Source organism: Stenella coeruleoalba (assembly GCF_951394435.1).
Source record: "Stenella coeruleoalba genome assembly, contig: scaffold_84, whole genome shotgun sequence".
Classification (NCBI taxonomy): Eukaryota; Metazoa; Chordata; class Mammalia; order Artiodactyla; family Delphinidae; genus Stenella; species Stenella coeruleoalba.
Window position 1 is genome coordinate 108,456 of NW_027646246.1, and position 23,099 is coordinate 131,554.

Below are 23,099 nucleotides of genomic sequence, written 5' to 3' on the forward strand. Positions count from 1 at the left end.
TAAATTTGAGACCCTGTTCTGTTCTGTAATTCAGTTCCTGTGTAGCCAAGTTTACATTCCGTGTATTACTGATATCTTATGATGTTTCTTTTCTGTGTGACTTATTTCAGTTAGAATCATCATACGTGAATCCACTCATTGTGCTGCTACGGGCCTGATGACACAGATTTCATTGCTGAGTGATATTGCTTTGTAAGTAAATACCACAACTTCTTTATCCATTTTTCACTTTCTGCGATGTTGAACTTGTACTGTAAACGAGGTTCTTGTAAACAGAGCCGTTCGAAAGTTTGGGGTGGCTGTGTCTTTTTGATTTTAATTTCCCTAAGCTATAGGACCATAAGTGGAAGTGCCCTAGGTTCTGTTGCTTTGTTTTTTAGATGTTTCAGGAAACACCATACACTTCTCCCGAGTGGTTGTTGGCAATTTACATCCCGCCCATCAGCATAACAAGGCTCCCAGTTCTCCATGGCCTGTCCTGCCTTTCTGGATTTTACACTTTTTTCAGATGGCCCTTTTGACCGGGGGGAAGTGAGACTTCATTGTAGTGCAGATTTCCTTTGCAAGCTTGCTTGGTTGGCCAAAAAGGGCGTATGCGTTTTTTCCTGAATATATTCAGGAAAAAACGCATACGCCCTTTTTGGCCAAGTGCATCATTGTGGACGTTCTGCCTCTTTTCCTATGCTTTCAATGCAATTCCAGTCTACCTCCTGAAATCGGTTTCCTGCAATTCTGCCCCTCTTTCAAGTCCTCTTGGCAGCCTTGCTTCAGTCTATTTTTGGACGATAGCTGTCATTTATAACTCTGCAGGTTTGTGAATTACAGTGCCCCTGAGCTCCTTTCTTCAACTCGCTTTCTTGTGACCTGGCCGCAACACCGCAGGATGGTTTCAGGCCCTAATCTGGTTCCGGTACGGCACGCTGAGCCTTTGGTTATTTCCTCTTCCTGGTGGGAAATGAGAGTTAAATTTGCCCGTCCAGACACCTCCAGCTAGCCTCTCATTGGTTCTCGCTATTCCTGTTCATCTTCCGCAGAAATTGCAAACTGGGCCAAACAGGAGATTAAAGGCGCTGACTCTCCAAGTGGGGAGAGTGTTAGTAAAGCGTCTGGAATGTTGCACCCGAGTACCAGGGGAGGAAAACTGAGACATATTTGAACACGTCTCCCGTTCACATGGTTGATCATACTTGGGTTCCACATGCATGTTTTAGCTGAAGGAAGAATACCTTAAACCTGGAGAGTTGAGACCCGTGTAATGCGTACCATGCAATATGACTTCAAAGGGTCTTCATTTGCTCACCGAACCTCTCCAATCCTATCACTGCTGCGTTTATGCCCCTGTACACACGCTTGATTCTCTTTTGGAGACATAGCAATCCATAAGTTTTAAGATACTTACTAGTCAGGTACATTCTTAGGCGTTTAATATGGGGTGTTGAGTCCATTTCGTTGAGCAAGGAGTAGCTCTTGTCTATTCCATATTTGGCTTAAGGAACTTTATCTGTGATCATTTCAATCTCTGGTTTTATGCAGCACCCCAACTCACCTTTACCCTTAAGCAAGCATAAGTTGGTTTTCTAAATTTGAGACTCTGTTCCGTTTTGGAATTCAGTTCCTGTGTAGCCAAGTTTACATTCCATGTATTAGTGATATCTTATGATGTTTCTTTTTCTGTGTGACTTATTTCAGTTAGAATCATCATACCTGAATCCACTCATTGTGATGCTAAGGGCCTGATGACACAGATTTCATTGCTGAGTGATATTGCTTTGTAAGTAAATACCACAACTTCTTTATCCATTTTTCACTTTCTGCGATGTTGAACTTGTACTGTAAACGAGGTTCTTGTAAACAGATCCATTCCAAACTTTGGGGTGGCTGTGTCTTTTTGATTTTAATTTCCCTAAGCTATAGGACCATAAGTGGAAGTGCCCTAGGTTCTGTTGCTTTGTTTTTTACATGTTTCAGGAAACACCATACACTTCTCCCGAGTGGTTGTTGGCAATTTACATCCCGCCCATCAGCATAACAAGGCTCCCAGTTCTCCATGGCCTGTCTTGTCTTTCTGGATTTTACACTTTTTTCAGATGGCCCTTTTGACCGGGGGGAAGTGAGACTTCATTGTAGTTCAGATTTCCGTTGCAAGCTTGCTTGGTTGGCCAAAAAGGGCGTATGCGTTTTTTCCTGAATATATTCAGGAAAAAACGTATACGCCCTTTTTGGCCAAGTGCATCATTGTGGACGTTCTGCCTCTTTTCCTATGGTTTCAATGCAATTCCAGTCTACCTCCTGAAATCGGTTTCCTGCAATTCTGCCCCGCTTTCAAGTCCTCTTGGCAGCCTTACTTCAGTCTATTTTTGGACGATAGCTGTCATTTATAACTCTGCAGGTTTGTGAAATACAGTGCCCCTGAGCTCCTTTCTTCAACTCGCTTTCTTTTGAGCTGGCCGCAACACCGCAGGATGGCTTCAGGCCCTAATCTGGTTCTGGCACGGCACGTTGAGCCTTTGGTTAATTCCTCTTCCTGGTGGGAAATGAGAGTTAAATTTGCCCGTCCAGACACCTCCAGCTAGTCTCTCATTGGTTCTCGCTATTCCTGTTCATCTTCCACAGAAATTGCAAACTGGGCCAAACAGGAGGTTAAAGGGACTGACTCTCCAAGTGGGGAGAGTGTTAGTAAAGCGTCTGGAATGTTGCACCCGAGTACCAGGGGAGGAAAACTGAGACATATTTGAACACGTCTCCCGATCACATGGTTGATCATACTCTAGGTTCCACATGCATGTTTTAGCTGAAGGAAGAATACCTTAAACCTGGAGAGTTGAGACCCGTGTAATGCGTACCATGCAATATGACTTCAAACGGTCTTCATTTGCTCACCGAACCTCTCCAATCCTATCACTGCTGCATTTATGCCCCTGTACACATGCTTGATTCTCTTTTGGAGACATAGCAATCCATAGGTTTTCCGATACTTACTAGTAAGGTACATTCTTAGGCGTTTAATATGCGGTGTTGAGTCCATTTCGTTGAGCAAGGAGTAGCTCTTGTCTATTCCATATTTGACTTAAGGAACTTTATCTGTGCTCATTTCAATCTCTGGTTTTATGCAGCACCCCAACTCACCTTTCCCCTTAAGCAAGCATAAGTTGGTTTTCTAAATTTGAGACCCTGTTCTGTTCTGTAATTCAGTTCCTGTGTAGCCAAGTTTACATTCCGTGTATTACTGATATCTTATGATGTTTCTTTTCTGTGTGACTTATTTCAGTTAGAATCATCATACCTGAATCCACTCATTGTGCTGCTACGGGCCTGATGACACAGATTTCATTGCTGAGTGATATTGCTTTGTAAGTAAATACCACAACTTCTTTATCCATTTTTCACTTTCTGCGATGTTGAACTTGTACTGTAAACGAGGTTCTTGTAAACAGAGCCGTTCCAAACTTTGGGGTGGCTGTGTCTTTTTGATTTTAATTTCCCTAAGCTATAGGACCATAAGTGGCAGTGCCCTAGGCTCTGTTGCTTTGTTTTTTAGATGTTTCAGGAAACACCATACACTTCTCCCGAGTGTCTGTTGGCAATTTACATCCCGCCCATCAGCATAACAAGGCTCCCAGTTCTCCATGGCCTGTCCTGCCTTTCTGGATTTTACACTTTTTTCAGATGGCCCTTTTGACCGGGGGGAAGTGAGACTTCATTGTAGTTCAGATTTCCTTTGCAAGCTTGCTTGGTTGGCCAAAAAGGGCGTATGCGTTTTTTCCTGAATATATTCAGGAAAAAACGCATACGCCCTTTTTGGCCAAGTGCATCATTGTGGACGTTCTGCCTCTTTTCCTATGCTTTCAATGCAATTCCAGTCTACCTCCTGAAATCGGTTTCCTGCAATTCTGCCCCGCTTTCAAGTCCTCTTGGCAGCCTTACTTCAGTCTATTTTTGGACGATAGCTGTCATTTATAAGTCTGCACGTTTGTGAAATACAGTGCCCCTGAGCTCCTTTCTTCAACTCGCTTTCTTGTGACCTGGCCGCAACACCGCAGGATGGCTTCAGGCCCTAATCTGGTTCGGGCACGGCACGATGAGCCTCTGGTTATTTCCTCTTCCTGGTGGGAAATGAGAGTTAAATTTGCCCGTCCAGACACCTCCAGCTAGTCTCTCATTGGTTCTCGCTATTCCTGTTCATCTTCCGCAGAAATTGCAAACTGGGCCAAACAGGAGGTTAAAGGGACTGACTCTCCAAGTCGGGAGAGTGTTAGTAAAGCGTCTGGAATGTTGCACCCGAGTACCATGGGAGGAAAACTGAGACATATTTGAACACGTCTCCCGATCACATGGTTGATCATACTCTAGGTTCCACATGCATGTTTTAGCTGAAGGAAGAATACCTTAAACCTGGAGAGTTGAGACCCGTGTAATGCGTACCATGCAATATGACTTCAAAGGGTCTTCATTTGCTCACCGAACCTCTCCAATCCTATCACTGCTGCGTTTATGCCCCTGTACACATGCTTGATTCTCTTTTGGAGACATAGCAATCCATAGGTTTTCCGATACTTACTAGTAAGGTACATTCTTAGGCGGTTAATATGCGGTGTTGAGTCCATTTCGTTGAGCAAGGAGTAGCTCTTGTCTATTCCATATTTGACTTAAGGAACTTTATCTGTGCTCATTTCAATCTCTGGTTTTATGCAGCACCCCAACTCACCTTTACCCTTAAGCAAGCATAAGTTGGTTTTCTAAATTTGAGACCCTGTTCTGTTCTGTAATTCAGTTCCTGTGTAGCCAAGTTTACATTCCGTGTATTACTGATATCTTATGATGTTTCTTTTCTGTGTGACTTATTTCAGTTAGAATCATCATACCTGAATCCACTCATTGTGCTGCTACGGGCCTGATGACACAGATTTCATTGCTGAGTGATATTGCTTTGTAAGTAAATACCACAACTTCTTTATCCATTTTTCACTTTCTGCGATGTTGAACTTGTACTGTAAACGAGGTTCTTGTAAACAGATCCGTTCCAAACTTTGGGGTGGCTGTGTGTTTTTGATTTTAATTTCCCTAAGCTATAGGACCATAAGTGGAAGTGCCCTAGGTTCTGTTGCTTTGTTTTTTAGATGTTTCAGGAAACACCATACACTTCTCCCGAGTGGTTGTTGGCAATTTACATCCCGCCCATCAGCATAACAAGGCTCCCAGTTCTCCATGGCCTGTCCTGCCTTTCTGGATTTTACACTTTTTTCAGATGGCCCTTTTGACCGGGGGGAAGTGAGACTTCATTGTAGTGCAGATTTCCTTTGCAAGCTTGCTTGGTTGGCCAAAAAGGGCGTATGCGTTTTTTCCTGAATATATTCAGGAAAAAACGCATACGCCCTTTTTGGCCAAGTGCATCATTGTGGACGTTCTGCCTCTTTTCCTATGCTTTCAATGCAATTCCAGTCTACCTCCTGAAATCGGTTTCCTGCAATTCTGCCCCGCTTTCAAGTCTTCTTGGCAGCCTTACTTCAGTCTATTTTTGGACGATAGCTGTCATTTATAACTCTGCAGGTTTGTGAATTACAGTGCCCCTGAGCTCCTTTCTTCAACTCACTTTCTTGTGACCTGGCCGCAACACCGCAGGATGGCTTCAGGCCCTAATCTGGTTCCGGCACGGCACGCTGAGCCTTTGGTTAATTCCTCTTCCTGGTGGGAAATGAGAGTTAAATTTGCCCGTCCAGACACCTCCAGCTAGTCTCTCATTGGTTCTCGCTATTCCTGTTCATCTTCCGCAGAAATTGCAAACTGGGCCAAACAGGAGGTTAAAGGGACTGACTCTCCAAGTCGGAAGAGTGTTAGTAAAGCGTCTGGAATGTTGCACCCGAGTACCAGGGGAGGAAAACTGAGACATATTTGAACACGTCTCCCGTTCACATGGTTGATCATACTCTGGGTTCCACATGCATGTTTTAGCTGAAGGAAGAATACCTTAAACCTGGAGAGTTGAGACCCGTGGAATGGGTACCATGCAATATGACTTCAAAGCGTCTTCATTTGCTCACCGAACCTCTCCAATCCTATCACTGCTGCGTTTATGCCCCTGTACACACGCTTGATTCTCTTTTGGAGACATAGCAATCCATAGGTTTTAAGATACTTACTAGTCAGGTACATTCTTAGGCGTTTAATATGGGGTGTTGAGTCCATTTCGTTGAGCAAGGAGTAGCTCTTGTCTATTCCATATTTGGCTTAAGGAACTTTATCTGTGCTCATTTCAATCTCTGGTTTTATGCAGCACCCCAACTCACCTTTCCCCTTAAGCAAGCATAAGTTGGTTTTCTAAATTTGAGACCCTGTTCTGTTTTGGAATGCAGTTCCTGTGTAGCCAAGTTTACATTCCGTGTATTAGTGATATCTTATGATGTTTCTTTTTCTGTGTGACTTATTTCAGTTAGAATCATCGTACCTGAATCCACTCATTATGCTGCTACGGGCCTGATGACATAGATTTCATTGCTGAGTGATACTGCATTGTACGTAAGTACCACAAGTTCTTTATCCATTTTTCACTTTCTGTGATATTGAACTTGTATGGTAAACGAGGTTCTTGTAAATGGAGGTGTCCCAAACTTTGGGGTGGCTGTGTCTTTTTGATTTTAATTTCCCTAATCTATAGGACCATAAGTGGAAGTGCCCTAGGCTCTGTTGCTTTGTTTTTTAGATGTTTCAGGAAACACCATACACTTCTTCCGAGTGTCTGTTGGCAATTTACATCCCGCCCATCAGCATAACAAGGCTCCCAGTTCTCCATGGCCTGTCCTGCCTTTCTGGATTTTACACTTTTTTCAGATGTCCCTTTTGACTGGGGGAATTGAGACTTCATTGTAGTGCAGATTTCCTTTGCAAGCTTGCTTGGTTGGCAAAAAAGGGCGTATGCGTTTTTTCCTGAATATATTCAGGAAAAAACGCATACGCCCTTTTTGGCCAAGTGCATCATTGTGGACGTTCTGCCTCTTTTCCTATGCTTTTAATGCAATTCCAGTCTACCTCCTGAAATCGGTTTCCTGCAATTCTGCCCTGCTATCAAGTCCTCTTGGCAGCCTTACTTCAGTCTATTTTTGGACGATAGCTGTCATTTATAACTCTGCAGGTTTGTGAATTACAGTGCCCCTGAGCTCCTTTCTTCAACTCGCTTTCTTTTGAGCTGGCCGCAACACCGCAGGATGGCTTCAGGCTCTAATCTGGTTTCGGCACGGCACGATGAGCCTTTGGTTATTTCCTCTTCCTGGTGGGTAATGAGAGTTAAATTTGCCCATCCAGACACCTCCAGCTAGCCTCTCATTGGTTCTCGCTATTCCTGTTCATCTTCCGCAGAAATTGCAAACTGGGCCAAACAGGAGGTTAAAGGGACTGACTCTCCAAGTGGGGAGAGTGTTAGTAAAGCGTCTGGAATGTTGCACCCGAGTACCAGGGGAGGAAAACTGAGACATATTTGAACACGTCTCCCGATCACATGGTTGATCATACTCTAGGTTCCACATGCATGTTTTAGCTGAAGGAAGAATACCTTAAACCTGGGTATTTGAAACCCGTGGAATGGGTACCATGCAATATGACTTCAAAGGGTCTTCATTTGCTCACCGAACATCTCCAATCCTATCACTGCTGCGTTTATACCCCTGTACACACGCTTGATTCTCTTTCGGAGACATAGCAATCCATAGGTTTTACGATACTTACTAGTCAGGTACATTCTTAGGCGTTTAATATGCGGTGTTGAGTCCATTTCGTTGAGCAAGGAGTAGCTCTTGTCTATTCCATATTTGGCTTAAGGAACTTTATCTGTGCTCATTTCAATCTCTGGTTTTATGCAGCACCCCAACTCACCTTTACCCTTAAGCAAGCATAAGTTGGTTTTCTAAATTTGAGTCCCTGTTCTGTTCTGTAATTCAGTTCCTGTGTAGCCAAGTTTACATTCCGTGTATTACTGATATCTTATGATGTTTCTTTTTCTGTGTGACTTACTTCAGTTAGAATCATCATACCTGAATCCACTCATTGTGCTGCTAAGGGCCTGATGACACAGATTTCATTGCTGAGTGATATTGCTTTGTAAGTAAATACCACAACTTCTTTATCCATTTTTCACTTTCTGCGATGTTGAACTTGTACTGTAAACGAGGTTCTTGTAAACAGAGCCGTTCCAAACTTTGGGGTGGCTGTGTCTTTTTGATTTTAATTTCCCTAAGCTATAGGACCATAAGTGGAAGTGCCCTAGGTTCTGTTGCTTTGTTTTTTAGATGTTTCAGGAAACACCATACACTTCTCCCGAGTGGTTGTTGGCAATTTACATCCCGCCCATCAGCATAACAAGGCTCCCAGTTCTCCATGGCCTGTCTTGTCTTTCTGGATTTTACACTTTTTTCAGATGGCCCTTTTGACCGGGGGGAAGTGAGACTTCATTGTAGTGCAGATTTCCTTTGCAAGCTTGCTTGGTTGGCCAAAAAGGGCGTATGCGTTTTTTCCTGAATATATTCAGGAAAAAACGCATACGCCCTTTTTGGCCAAGTGCATCATTGTGGACGTTCTGCCTCTTTTCCTATGCTTTCAATGCAATTCCAGTCTACCTCCTGAAATCGGTTTCCTGCAATTCTGCCCCACTTTCAAGTCCTCTTGGCAGCCTTAGTTCAGTCTATTTTTGGATGATAGCTGTCATTTGTAACTCTGCAGGTTTGTGAATTACAGTGCCCCTGAGCTCCTTTCTTCAACTCGCTTTCTTGTGACCTGGCCGCAACACCGCAGGATGGCTTCAGGCCCTAATCTGGTTCCGGTACGGCACACTGAGCCTTTGGTTATTTCCTCTTCCTGGTGGGAAATGAGAGTTAAATTTGCCCGTCCAGACACCTCCAGCTAGCCTCTCATTGGTTCTCGCTATTCCTGTTCATCTTCCGCAGAAATTGCAAACTGGGCCAAACAGGAGGTTAAAGGCGCTGACTCTCCAAGTGGGGAGAGTGTTAGTAAAGCGTCTGGAATGTTGCACCCGAGTACCAGGGGAGGAAAACTGAGACATATTTGAACACGTCTCCCGTTCACATGGTTGATCATACTCTGGGTTCCACATGCATGTTTTAGCTGAAGGAAGAATACCTTAAACCTGGGTATTTGAAACCCGTGGAATGGGTACCATGCAATATGACTTCAAAGGGTCTTCATTTGCTCACCGAACATCTCCAATCCTATCACTGCTGCGTTTATACCCCTGTACACACGCTTGATTCTCTTTCAGAGACATAGCAATCCATAGGTTTTACGATACTTACTAGTCAGGTACATTCTTAGGCGTTTAATATGCGGTGTTGAGTCCATTTCGTTGAGCAAGGAGTAGCTCTTGTCTATTCCATATTTGGCTTAAGGAACTTTATCTGTGCTCATTTCAATCTCTGGTTTTATGCAGCACCCCAACTCACCTTTACCCTTAAGCAAGCATAAGTTGGTTTTCTAAATTTGAGACCCTGTTCTGTTCTGTAATTCAGTTCCTGTGTAGCCAAGTTTCCATTCCGTGTATTACTGATATCTTATGATGTTTCTTTTTCTGCGTGACTTATTACAGTTAGAATCATCATACCTGAATCCACTCATTGTGCTGCTAAGGGCCTGATGACACAGATTTCATTGCTGAGTGATATTGCTTTGTAAGTAAATACCACAACTTCTTTATCCATTTTTCACTTTCTGCGATGTTGAACTTGTACTGTAAACGAGGTTCTTGTAAACGGAGCCGTTCCAAACTTTGGGGTGGCTGTGTCTTTTTGATTTTAATTTCCCTAAGCTATAGGACCATAAGTGGAAGTGCCCTAGGTTCTGTTGCTTTGTTTTTTAGATGTTTCAGGAAACACCATACACTTCTCCCGAGTGGTTGTTGGCAATTTACATCCCGCCCATCAGCATAACAAGGCTCCCAGTTCTCCATGGCCTGTCCTGCCTTTCTGGATTTTACACTTTTTTCAGATGGCCCTTTTGACCGGGGGGAAGTGAGACTTCATTGTAGTGCAGATTTCCTTTGCAAGCTTGCTTGGTTGGCCAAAAAGGGCGTATGCGTTTTTTCCTGAATATATTCAGGAAAAAACGCATACGCCCTTTTTGGCCAAGTGCATCATTGTGGACGTTCTGCCTCTTTTCCTATGCTTTCAATGCAATTCCAGTCTACCTCCTGAAATCAGTTTCCTGCAATTCTGCCCCGCTTTCAAGTCCTCTTGGCAGCCTTACTTCAGTCTATTTTTGGACGATAGCTGTCATTTATAACTCTGCAGGTTTGTGAATTACAGTGCCCCTGAGCTCCTTTCTTCAACTCGCTTTCTTGTGACCTGGCCGCAACACCGCAGGATGGCTTCAGGCCCTAATCTGGTTCCGGCACGGCATGCTGAGCCTTTGGTTAATTCCTCTTCCTGGTGGGAAATGAGAGTTAAATTTGCCCGTCCAGACACCTCCAGCTAGTCTCTCATTGGTTCTCGCTATTCCTGTTCATCTTCCGCAGAAATTGCAAACTGTGCTAAACAGGAGGTTAAAGGGACTGACTCTCCAAGTCGGAAGAGTGTTAGTAAAGCGTCTGGAATGTTGCACCCGAGTACCAGGGGAGGAAAACTGAGACATATTTGAACACGTCTCCCGTTCACATGGTTGATCATACTCTGGGTTCCACATGCATGTTTTAGCTGAAGGAAGAATACCTTAAACCTGGAGAGTTGAGACCCGTGGAATGGGTACCATGCAATATGACTTCAAAGGGTCTTCATTTGCTCACCGAACCTCTCCAATCCTATCACTGCTGCGTTTATGCCCCTGTACACACGCTTGATTCTCTTTTGGAGACATAGCAATCCATAGGTTTTAAGATACTTACTAGTCAGGTACATTCTTAGGCGTTTAATATGGGGTGTTGAGTCCATTTCGTTGAGCAAGGAGTAGCTCTTGTCTATTCCATATTTGGCTTAAGGAACTTTATCTGTGCTCATTTCAATCTCTGGTTTTATGCAGCACCCCAACTCACCTTTACCCTTAAGCAAGCATAAGTTGGTTTTCTAAATTTGAGACCCTGTTCTGTTCTGTAATTCAGTTCCTGTGTAGCCAAGTTTACATTCCGTGTATTACTGATATCTTATGATGTTTCTTTTTCTGTGTGACTTATTTCAGTTAGAATCATCGTACCTGAATCCACTCATTATGCTGCAATGGGCCTGATGACATAGATTTCATTGCTGAGTGATACTGCATTGTACGTAAGTACCACAAGTTCTTTATCCATTTTTCACTTTCTGTGATATTGAACTTGTATGGTAAACGAGGTTCTTGTAAACGGAGGCGTCACAAACTTTGGGGTGGCTATGTCTTTTCGATTTTAATTTCCCTAAGCTATAGGACCATAAGTGGAAGTGCCCTAGGCTCTGTTGCTTTGTTTTTTAGATGTTTCAGGAAACACCATACACTTCTCCTGAGTGGTTGTTGGCAATTTACATCCCGCCCATCAGCATAACAAGGCTCCCAGTTCTCCATGGCCTGTCCTCCCTTTCTGGATTTTACACTTTTTTCAGATGGCCCTTTTGCCCGGGGGGAAGTGAGACTTCATTGTAGTGCAGATTTCCTTTGCCAGCTTGCTTGGTTGGCCAAAAAGGGCGTATGCGTTTTTTCCTGAATATATTCAGGAAAAAACGCATACGCCCTTTTTGGCCAAGTGCATCATTGTGGACGTTCTGCCTCTTTTCCTATGCTTTCAATGCAATTCCAGTCTACCTCCTGAAATCGCTTTCCTGCAATTCTGCCCTGCTTTCAAGTCCTCTTGGCAGCCATACTTCAGTCTATTTTTGGACGATAGCTGTCATTTATAACTCTGCAGGTTTGTGAATTACAGTGCCCCTGAGCTCCTTTCTTCAACTCGCTTTCTTTTGAGCTGGCCGCAACACCACAGGATGGCTTCAGGCCCTAATCTGGTTCCGGCACGGCACGCTGAGCCTTTGGTTATTTCCTCTTCCTGGTGGGAAATGAGAGTTAAATTTGCCCGTCCAGACACCTCCAGCTAGCCTCTCATTGGTTCTCGCTATTCCTGTTCATCTTCCGCAGAAATTGCAAACTGGGCCAAACAGGAGGTTAAAGGCGCTGACTCTCCAAGTGGGGAGAGTGTTAGTAAAGCGTCTGGAATGTTGCACCCGAGTACCAGGGGAGGAAAACTGAGACATATTTGAACACGTCTGCCGTTCACATGGTTGATCATACTTGGGTTCCACATGCATGTTTTAGCTGAATGAAGAATACCTTAAACCTGGAGAGTTAAGACCCGTGTAATGGGTACCATGCAATATGACTTCAAAGGGTCTTCATTTGCTCACCGAACCTCTCCAATCCTATCACTGCTGCGTTTATGCCCCTGTACACATGGTTGATTCTCTTTCGGAGACATAGCAATCCATAGGTTTTACGATACTTACTAGTCAGGTACATTCTTAGGCGTTTAATATGCGGTGTTGAGTCCATTTCGTTGAGCAAGGAGTAGCTCTTGTCTATTCCATATTTGACTTAAGGAACTTTATCTGTGCTCATTTCAATCTCTGGTTTTATACAGCACCCCAACTCACCTTTACCCTTAAGCAAGCATAAGTTGGTTTTCTAAATTTGAGACCCTGTTCTGTTCTGTAATTCAGTTCCTGTGTAGCCAAGTTTACATTCCGTGTATTACTGATATCTTATGATGTTTCTTTTTCTGTGTGACTTATTTCAGTTAGAATCAACATACCTGAATCCACTCATTGTGATGCTAAGGGCCTGATGACATAGATTTCATTGCTGAGTGATATTGCTTTGTAAGTAAATACCACAACTTCTTTATCCATTTTTCACTTTCTGCGATGTTGAACTTGTACTGTAAACGAGGTTCTTGTAAACAGAGGCGTCCCAAACTTTGGGGTGGCTGTGTCTTTTTGATTTTAATTTCCCTAAGCTATAGGACCATAAGTGGAAGTGCCCTAGGCTCTGTTGCTTTGTTTTTTAGATGTTTCAGGAAACACCATACACTTCTCCCAAGTGTCTGTTGGCAATTTACATCCCGCCCATCAGCATAACAAGGCTCCCAGTTCTCAATGGCCTGTTGCCTTTCTGGATTTTACACTTTTTTCAGATGGCCCTTTTGACCGGGGGGAAGTGAGACTTCATTGTAGTGCAGATTTCCTTTGCAAGCTTGCTTGGTTGGCCAAAAAGGGCGTATGCGTTTTTTCCTGAATATATTCAGGAAAAAACGCATACGCCCTTTTTGGCCAAGTGCATCATTGTGGACGTTCTGCCTCTTTTCCTATGCTTTCAATGCAATTCCAGTCTACCTCCTGAAATCGGTTTCCTGCAATTCTGCCCCGTTTTCAAGTCCTCTTGGCAGCCTTACTTCAGTCTATTTTTGGACGATAGCTGTCATTTATAACTCTGCAGGTTTGTGAATTACAGTGCTCCTGAGCTCCTTTCTTCAACTCGCTTTCTTGTGACCTGGCCGCAACACCGCAGGATGGCTTCAGGCCCTAATCTGGTTCCGGCCCGGCATGCTGAGCCTTTGGTTAATTCCTCTTCCTGGTCGGAAATGAGAGTTAAGTTTGCCCGTCCAGACACCTCCAGCTAGCCTCTCATTGGTTCTCGCTATTCCTGTTCATCTTCCGCAGAAATTGCAAACTGGGCCAAACAGGAGGTTAAAGGCACTGACTCTCCAAGTGGGGAGAGTGTTAGTAAAGCATCTGGAATGTTGCACCCGAGTACCAGGGGAGGAAAACTGAGACATATTTGAACACGTCTCCCAATCACATGGTTGATCATACTCTAGGTTCCACATGCATGTTTTAGCTGAAGGAAGAATACCTTAAACCTGGGTAGTTGAAACCCGTGGAATGGGTACCATGCAATATGACTTCAAAGGGTCTTCATTTGCTCACTGAACCTCTCCAATCCTATCACTGCTGCGTTTATGCCCCTGTACACATGCTTGATTCTCTTTCGGAGACATAGCAATCCATAGGTTTTACGATACTTACTAGTCAGGTACATTCTTAGGCGTTTAATATGCGGTGTTGAGTCCATTTCGTTGAGCAAGGAGTAGCTCTTGTCTATTCCATATTTGGCTTAAGGAACTTTATCTGTGCTCATTTCAATCTCTGGTTTTATGCAGCACCCCAACTCACCTTTACCCTTAAGCAAGCATAAGTTGGTTTTCTAAATTTGAGACCCTGTTCTGTTCTGTAATTCAGTTCCTGTGTAGCCAAGTTTACATTCCGTGTATTACTGATATCTTATGATGTTTCTTTTTCTGTGTGTCTTATTTCAGTTAGAAGCATCATACCTGAATCCACTCATTGTGCTGCTAAGGGCCTGATGACACAGATTTCATTGCTGAGTGATATTGCTTTGTAAGTAAATACCACAACTTCTTTATCCATTTTTCACTTTCTGCGATGTTGAACTTGTACTGTAAACGAGGTTCTTGTAAACAGAGGCGTCCCAAACTTTGGGGTGGCTGTGTCTTTTTGATTTTAATTTCCCTAAGCTATAGGACCATAAGTGGAAGTGCCCTAGGTTCTGTTGCTTTGGTTTTTAGATGTTTCAGGAAACACCATACACTTCTCCCGAGTGGTTGTTGGCAATTTACATCCCGCCCATCAGCATAACAAGGCTCCCTGTTCTCCATGGCCTGTCCTGCCTTTCTGGATTTTACACTTTTTTCAGATGGCCCTTTTGACCGGGGGGAAGTGAGACTTCATTGTAGTGCAGATTTCCTTTGCAAGCTTGCTTGGTTGGCCAAAAAGGGCGTATGCGTTTTTTCCTGAATATATTCAGGAAAAAACGCATATGCCCTTTTTGGCCAAGTGCATCATTGTGGACGTTCTGCCTCTTTTCCTATGCTTTCAATGCAATTCCAGTCTACCTCCTGAAATTGGTTTCCTGCAATTCTGCCCCGCTTTCAAGTCCTCTTGGCAGCCTTACTTCAGTCTATTTTTGGACGATAGCTGTCATTTATAACTCTGCAGGTTTGTGAATTACAGTGCCCCTGAGCTCCTTTCTTCAACTTGCTTTCTTGTGACCTGGCCGCAACACCGCAGGATGGCTTCAGGCCCTAATCTGGTTCCGGTATGGCACGCTGAGCCTTTGGTTATTTCCTCTTCCTGGTGGGAAATGAGAGTTAAATTTGCCCGTCCAGACACTTCCAGCTAGCCTCTCATTGGTTCTCGCTATTCCTGTTCATCTTCCGCAGAAATTGCAAACTGGGCCAAACAGGAGGTTAAAGGCGCTGACTCTCCAAGTGGGGAGAGTGTTAGTAAAGCGTCTGGAATGTTGCACCCGAGTATCAGGGGAGGAAAACTGAGACATATTTGAACACGTCTCCCGTTCACATGGTTGATCATACTTGGGTTCCACATGCATGTTTTAGCTGAAGGAAGAATACCTTAAACCTGGAGAGTTGAGACCCGTGTAATGGGTACCATGCAATATGACTTCAAAGGGTCTTCATTTGCTCACCGAACCTCTCCAATCCTATCACTGCTGCATTTATGTCCCTGTACACATGCTTGATTCTCTTTTGGAGACATAGCAATCCATAGGTTTTACGATACTTACTAGTCAGGTACATTCTTAGGCGTTTAATATGCGGTGTTGAGTCCATTTCGTTGAGCAAGGAGTAGCTCTTGTCTATTCCATATTTGACTTAAGAAACTTAATCTGTGCTCATTTCAATCTCTGGTTTTATGCAGCACCCCAACTCACCTTTACCCTTAAGCAAGCATAAGTTGGTTTTCTAAATTTGAGACCCTGTTCTGTTCTGTAATTCAGTTCCTGTGTAGCCAAGTTTACATTCCGTGTATTACTGATATCTTATGATGTTTCTTTTTCTGTGTGACTTACTTCAGTTAGAATCATCATACCTGAATCCACTCATTGTGATGCTAAGGGCCTGATGACATAGATTTCATTGCTGAGTGATATTGCTTTGTAAGTAAATACCACAACTTCTTTATCCATTTTTCACTTTCTGCGATGTTGAACTTGTACTCTAAACGAGGTTCTTGTAAACAGAGGCGTCCCAAACTTTGGGGTGGCTGTGTCTTTTTGATTTTAATTTCCCTAAGCTATAGGACCATAAGCGGCAGTGCCCTAGGCTCTGTTGCTTTGTTTTTTAGATGTTTCAGGAAACACCATACACTTCTCCCGAGTGTCTGTTGGCAATTTACATCCCGCCCATCAGCATAACAAGGCTCCCAGTTCTCCATGGCCTGTCCTGCCTTTCTGGATTTTACACTTTTTTCAGATGGCCCTTTTGACTGGGGGGAAGTGAGACTTCATTGTAGTGCAGATTTCCTTTGCAAGCTTGCTTGGTTGGCCAAAAAGGGCGTATGCGTTTTTTCCTGAATATATTCAGGAAAAACCGCATACGCCCTTTTTGGCCAAGTGCATCATTGTGGACGTTCTGCCTCTTTTCCTATGCTTTCAATGCAATTCCAGTCTACTTCCTGAAATCGGTTTCCTGCAATTCTGCCCCGCTTTCAAGTCCTCTTGGCAGCCTTACTTCAGTCTATTTTTGGACGATAGCTGTCATTTATAACTCTGCAGGTTTGTGAATTACAGTGCCCCTGAGCTCCTTTCTTCAACTCGCTTTCTTTTGAGTTGGCCGCAACACCGCAGGATGGCTTCAGGCCCTAATCTGGTTCCGGTACGGCACGCTGAGCCTTTGGTTATTTCCTCTTCCTGGTGGGAAATGAGAGTTAAATTTGCCCGTCCAGACACCTCCAGCTAGCCTCTCATTGGTTCTCGCTATTCCTGTTCATCTTCCGCAGAAATTGCAAACTGGGCCAAACAGGAGGTTAAAGGCGCTGACTCTCCAAGTGGGGAGAGTGTTAGTAAAGCGTCTGGAATGTTGCACGCGAGTACCAGGGTACGAAAACTGAGACATATTTGAACACGTCTCCCGTTCACATGGTTGATCATACTTGGGTTCCACATGCATGTTTTAGCTGAAGGAAGAATACCTTAAACCTGGAGAGTTGAGACCCGTGTAATGGGTACCATGCAATATGACTTCAAAGGGTCTTCATTTGCTCACCGAACCTCTCCAATCCTATCACTGCTGCGTTTATGCCCCTGTACACATGCTTGATTCTCTTTCGGAGACATAGCAATCCATAGGTTTTACGATACTTACTAGTCAGGTACATTCTTAGGCGTTTAATATGCGGTGTTGAGTCCATTTCGTTGAGCAAGGAGTAGCTCTTGTCTATTCCATATTTGGCTTAAGGAACTTTATCTGTGCTCATTTCAATCTCTGGTTTTATGCAGCACCCCAACTCACCTTTACCCTTAAGCAAGCATAAGTTGGTTTTCTAAATTTGAGACCCTGTTCTGTTCTGTAATTCAGTTCCTGTGTAGCCAAGTTTACATTCCGTGTATTACTGATATCTTATGATGTTTCTTTTTCTGTGTGACTTATTTCAGTTAGAATCATCATACCTGAATCCACTCATTGTGATGCTAAGGGCCTGATGACATAGATTTCATTGCTGAGTGATATTGCTTTGTAAGTAAATACCACAACTTCTTTATCCATTTTTCACTTTCTGCGATGTTGAACTTGTACTGTAAACGAGGTTCTTGTAAACAGAGGCGTCCCAAACTTTGGGGTGGCTGTGTCTTTTTGATTTTAATTTCCCTAAGCTATAGGACCATAAGTGGCAGTGCCCTAGGCTCTGTTGCTTTGTTTTTTAGATGTTTCAGGAAACACCATACACTTCTCCCGAGTGTCTGTTGGCAATTTACATCCCGCCCATCAGCATAACAAGGCTCCCAGTTCTCCATGGCCTGTCCTGCCTTTCTGGATTTTACACTTTTTTCAGATGGCCCTTTTGACCGGGGGGAAGTGAGACTTCATTGTAGTGCAGATTTCCTTTGCAAGCTTGCTTGGTTGGCCAAAAAGGGCGTATGCGTTTTTTCCTGAATATATTCAGGAAGAAACGCATATGCCCTTTTTGGCCAAGTGCATCATTGTGGACGTTCTGCCTCTTTTCCTATGCTTTCAATGCAATTCCAGTCTACCTCCTGAAATCGGTTTCCTGCAATTCTGCCCCGCTTTCAAGTCCTCTTGGCAGCCTTACTTCCGTCTATTTTTGGACGATAGCTGTCATTTATAACTCTGCAGGTTTGTGAATTACAGTGCCCCTGAGCTCCTTTCATCAACTCGCTTTCTTGTGACCTGGCCGCAACACCGCAGGATGGCTTCAGGCCCTAATCTGGTTCCGGCCCGGCACGCTGAGCCTTTGGTTAATTCCTCTTCCTGGTGGGAAATGAGAGTTAAATTTGCCCGTCCAGACACCTCCAGCTAGCCTCTCATTGGTTCTCGCTATTCCTGTTCATCTTCCGCAGAAATTGCAAACTGGGCCAAACAGGAGGTTAAAGGGACTGACTCTCCAAGTGGGGAGAGTGTTAGTAAAGCATCTGGAATGTTGCACCCGAGTACCAGGGGAGGAAAACTGAGACATATTTGAACACGTCTCCCGATCACATGGTTGATCATACTCTAGGTTCCATATGCATGTTTTAGCTGAAGGAAGAATACCTTAAACCTGGGTAGTTGAAACCCGTGGAATGGGTACCATGCAATATGACTTCAAAGGGTCTTCATTTGCTCACCGAACCTCTCCAATCCTATCACTGCTGCGTTTATGCCCCTGTACACATGCTTGATTCTCTTTCGGAGACATAGCAATCCATAGGTTTTAAGATACTTACAAGTCAGGTACATTCTTAGGCGTTTAATATGCGGTGTTGAGTCCATTTCGTTGAGCAAGGAGTAGCTCTTGTCTATTCCATATTTGGCTTAAGGAACTTTATCTGTGCTCATTTCAATCTCTGGTTTTATGCAGCACCCCAACTCACCTTTACCCTTAAGCAAGCATAAGTTGTTTTTCTAAATTTGAGACCCTGTTCTGTTCTGTAATTCAGTTCCTGTGTAGCCAAGTTTCCATTCCGTGTATTACTGATATCTTATGATGTTTCTTTTTCTGTGTGACTTATTTCAGTTAGAATCATCATACCTGAATCCACTCATTGTGCTGCTAAGTGCCTGATGACATAGATTTCATTGCTGAGTGATATTGCTTTGTAAGTGAATACCACAACTTCTTTATCCATTTTTCACTTTCTGCGATGTTGAACTTGTACTGTAAACGAGGTTCTTGTAAACAGAGCCGTTCCAAACTTTGGGGTGGCTGTGTCTTTTTGATTTTAATTTCCCTAAGCTATAGGACCATAAGTGGAAGTGCCCTAGGTTCTGTTGCTTTGTTTTTTACATGTTTCAGGAAACACCATACACTTCTCCCGAGTGGTTGTTGGCAATTTACATCCCGCCCATCAGCATAACAAGGCTCCCAGTTCTCCATGGCCTGTCTTGTCTTTCTGGATTTTACACTTTTTTCAGATGGCCCTTTTGACCGGGGGGAAGTGAGACTTCATTGTAGTGCAGATTTCCTTTGCAAGCTTGCTTGGTTGGCCAAAAAGGGCGTATGCGTTTTTTCCTGAATATATTCAGGAAAAAACGCATACGCCCTTTTTGGCCAAGTGCATCATTGTGGACGTTCTGCCTCTTTTCCTATGCTTTCAATGCAATTCCAGTCTACCTCCTGAAATCGGTTTCCTGCAATTCTGCCCCGCTTTCAAGTCCTCTTGGCAGCCTTACTTCAGTCTATTTTTGGACGATAGCTGTCATTTATAACTCTGCAGGTTTGTGAATTACAGTGCCCCTGAGCTCCTTTCTTCAACTCGCTTTCTTGTGACCTGGCCGCAACACCGCAGGATGGCTTCAGGCCCTAATCTGGTTCCAGCCCGGCCTGCTGAGCCTTTGGTTAATTCCTCTTCCTGGTGGGAAATGAGAGTTAAATTTGCCCGTCCAGACACCTCCAGCTAGTCTCTCATTGGTTCTCGCTATTCCTGTTCATCTTCCGCAGAAATTGCAAACTGGGCCAAACAGGATGTTAAAGGGACTGACTCTCCAAGTGGGGAGAGTGTTAGTAAAGCGTCTGGAATGTTGCACCCGAGTACCAGGGGAGGAAAACTGAGACATATTTGAACACATCTCCCGATCACATGGTTGATCATACTCTGGGTTCCACATGCATGTTTTAGCTGAAGGAAGAATACCTTAAAACTGTGTAGTTGAAACCCGTGGAATGGGTACCATGCAATATGACTTCAAAGGGTCTTCATTTGCTCACCGAACGTCTCCAATCCTATCACTGCTGCGTTTATGCCCCTGTACACATGCTTGATTCTCTTTTGGAGACATAGCAATCCATAGGTTTTAAGATACTTACAAGTCAGGTACATTCTTAGGCGTTTAATATGCGGTGTTGAGTCCATTTCATTGAGCAAGGAGTAGCTCTTGTCTATTCCATATTTGACTTAAGGAACTTTATCTGTGCTCATTTCAATCTCTGGTTTTATGCAGCACCCCAACTCACCTTTACCCTTAAGCAAGCATAAGTTGTTTTTCTAAATTTGAGTCCCTGTTCTGTTCTGTAATTCAGTTCCTGTGTAGCCAAGTTTACATTCCATGTATTACTGATATCTTATGATGTTTCTTTTTCTGTGTGACTTACTTCAGTTAGAATCATCATACCTGAATCCACTCATTGTGCTGCTAAGTGCCTGATGACACAGATTTCATTGCTGAGTGATATTGCTTTGTAAGTAAATACCACAACTTCTTTATCCATTTTTCACTTTCTGCGATGTTGAACTTGTACTGTAAACGAGGTTCTTGTAAACAGAGGCGTCCCAAACTTTGGGGTGGCTGTGTCTTTTTGATTTTAATTTCCCTAAGCTATAGGACCATAAGTGGAAGTGCCCTAGGTTCTGTTGCTTTGTTTTTTAGATGTTTCAGGAAACACCATACACTTCTCCCGAGTGGTTGTTGGCAATTTACATCCCGCCCATCAGCATAACAAGGCTCCCAGTTCTCCATGGCCTGTCCTGCCTTTCTGGATTTTACACTTTTTTCAGATGGCCCTTTTGACCGGGGGGAAGTGAGACTTCATTGTAGTGCAGATTTCCTTTGCAAGCTTGCTTGGTTGGCCAAAAAGGGCGTATGCGTTTTTTCCTGAATATATTCAGGAAAAAACGCATACGCCCTTTTTGGCCAAGTGCATCATTGTGGACGTTCTGCCTCTTTTCCTATGCTTTCAATGCAATTCCAGTCTACCTCCTGAAATCGGTTTCCTGCAATTCTGCCCCGCTTTCAAGTCCTCTTGGCAGCCTTACTTCAGTCTATTTTTGGACGATAGCTGTCATTTATAACTCTGCAGGTTTGTGAATTACAGTGCCCCTGAGCTCCTTTCTTCAACTCGCTTTCTTTTGAGCTGGCCGCAACACCGCAGGATGGCTTCAGGCCCTAATCTGGTTCCGGCACGGCACGCTGAGCCTTTGGTTATTTCCTCTTCCTGGTGGGAAATGAGAGTTAAATTTGCCCGTCCAGACACCTCCAGCTAGTCTCTCATTGGTTCTCGCTATTCCTGTTCATCTTCCGCAGAAATTGCAAACTGGGCCAAACAGGAGGTTAAAGGGACTGACTCTCCAAGTGGGGAGAGTGTTAGTAAAGCGTCTGGAATGTTGCACCCGAGTACCAGGGGAGGAAAACTGAGACATATTTGAACACGTCTCCCGTTCACATGGTTGATCATACTTGGGTTCCACATGCATGTTTTAGCTGAAGGAAGAATACCTTAAACCTGGAGAGTTGAGACCCGTGTAATGGGTACCATGCAATATGACCTCAAAGGGTCTTCATTTGCTCACCGAACCTCTCCAATCCTATCACTGCTGCGTTTATGCCCCTGTACACATGCTTGATTCTCTTTCGGAGACATAGCAATCCATAGGTTTTAAGATACTTACAAGTCAGGTACATTCTTAGGCGTTTAATATGCGGTGTTCAGTCCATTTCGTTGAGCAAGGAGTAGCTCTTGTCTATTCCACATTTGACTTAAGGAACTTTATCTGTGCTCATTTCAATCTCTGGTTTTATGCAGCACCCCAACTCACCTTTACCCTTAAGCAAGCATAAGTTTGTTTTCTAAATTTGAGACCCTGTTCTGTTCTGTAATTCAGTTCCTGTGTAGCCAAGTTTACATTCCGTGTATTAATGATATCTTATGATGTTTCTTTTTCTGTGTGACTTATTTCAGTTAGAATCATCATACCTGAATCCACTCATTGTGATGCTAAGGGCCTGATGACATAGATTTCATTGCTGAGTGATATTGCTTTGTAAGTAAATACCACAACTTCTTTATCCATTTTTCACTTTCTGTGATGTTGAACTTGTACTGTAAACGAGGTTCTTGTAAACAGAGGCGTCCCAAACTTTGGGGTGGCTGTGTCTTTTTGATTTTAATTTCCCTAAGCTATAGGACCATAAGTGGCAGTGCCCTAGGCTCTGTTGCTTTGTTTTTTAGATGTTTCAGGAAACACCATACACTTCTCCCGAGTGTCTGTTGGCAATTTACATCCCGCCCATCAGCATAACAAGGCTCCCAGTTCTCCATGGCCTGTCCTGCCTTTCTGGATTTTACACTTTTTTCAGATGGCCCTTTTGACCGGGGGGAAGTGAGACTTCATTGTAGTGCAGATTTCCTTTGCAAGCTTGCTTGGTTGGCCAAAAAGGGCGTATGCGTTTTTTCCTGAATATATTCAGGAAAAAACGCATACGCCCTTTTTGGCCAAGTGCATCATTGTGGACGTTCTGCCTCTTTTCCTATGCTTTCAATGCAATTCCAGTCTACCTCCTGAAATCGGTTTCCTGCAATTCTGCCCCGCTTTCAAGTCCTCTTGGCAGCCTTACTTCAGTCTATTTTTGGACGATAGCTGTCATTTATAACTCTGCAGGTTTGTGAATTACAGTGCTCCTGAGCTCCTTTCTTCAACTCGCTTTCTTGTGACCTGGCCGCAACACCGCAGGATGGCTTCAGGCCCTAATCTGGTTCCAGCCCGGCCTGCTGAGCCTTTGGTTAATTCCTCTTCCTGGTGGGAAATGAGAGTTAAATTTGCCCGTCCAGACACCTCCA

The 23,099-nt window shown here is 43.8% G+C and overlaps 1 long non-coding RNA gene across 6 annotated transcripts in view; it reads left to right on the forward strand.

Moving 5' to 3' along the window:
* The window catches only part of LOC307181240, a 1,005,010-nt gene that overhangs the window by 10,363 nt on the left and 971,548 nt on the right, over positions 1 to 23,099 (forward strand). The gene's annotated exons all lie outside the window — the stretch shown is intronic.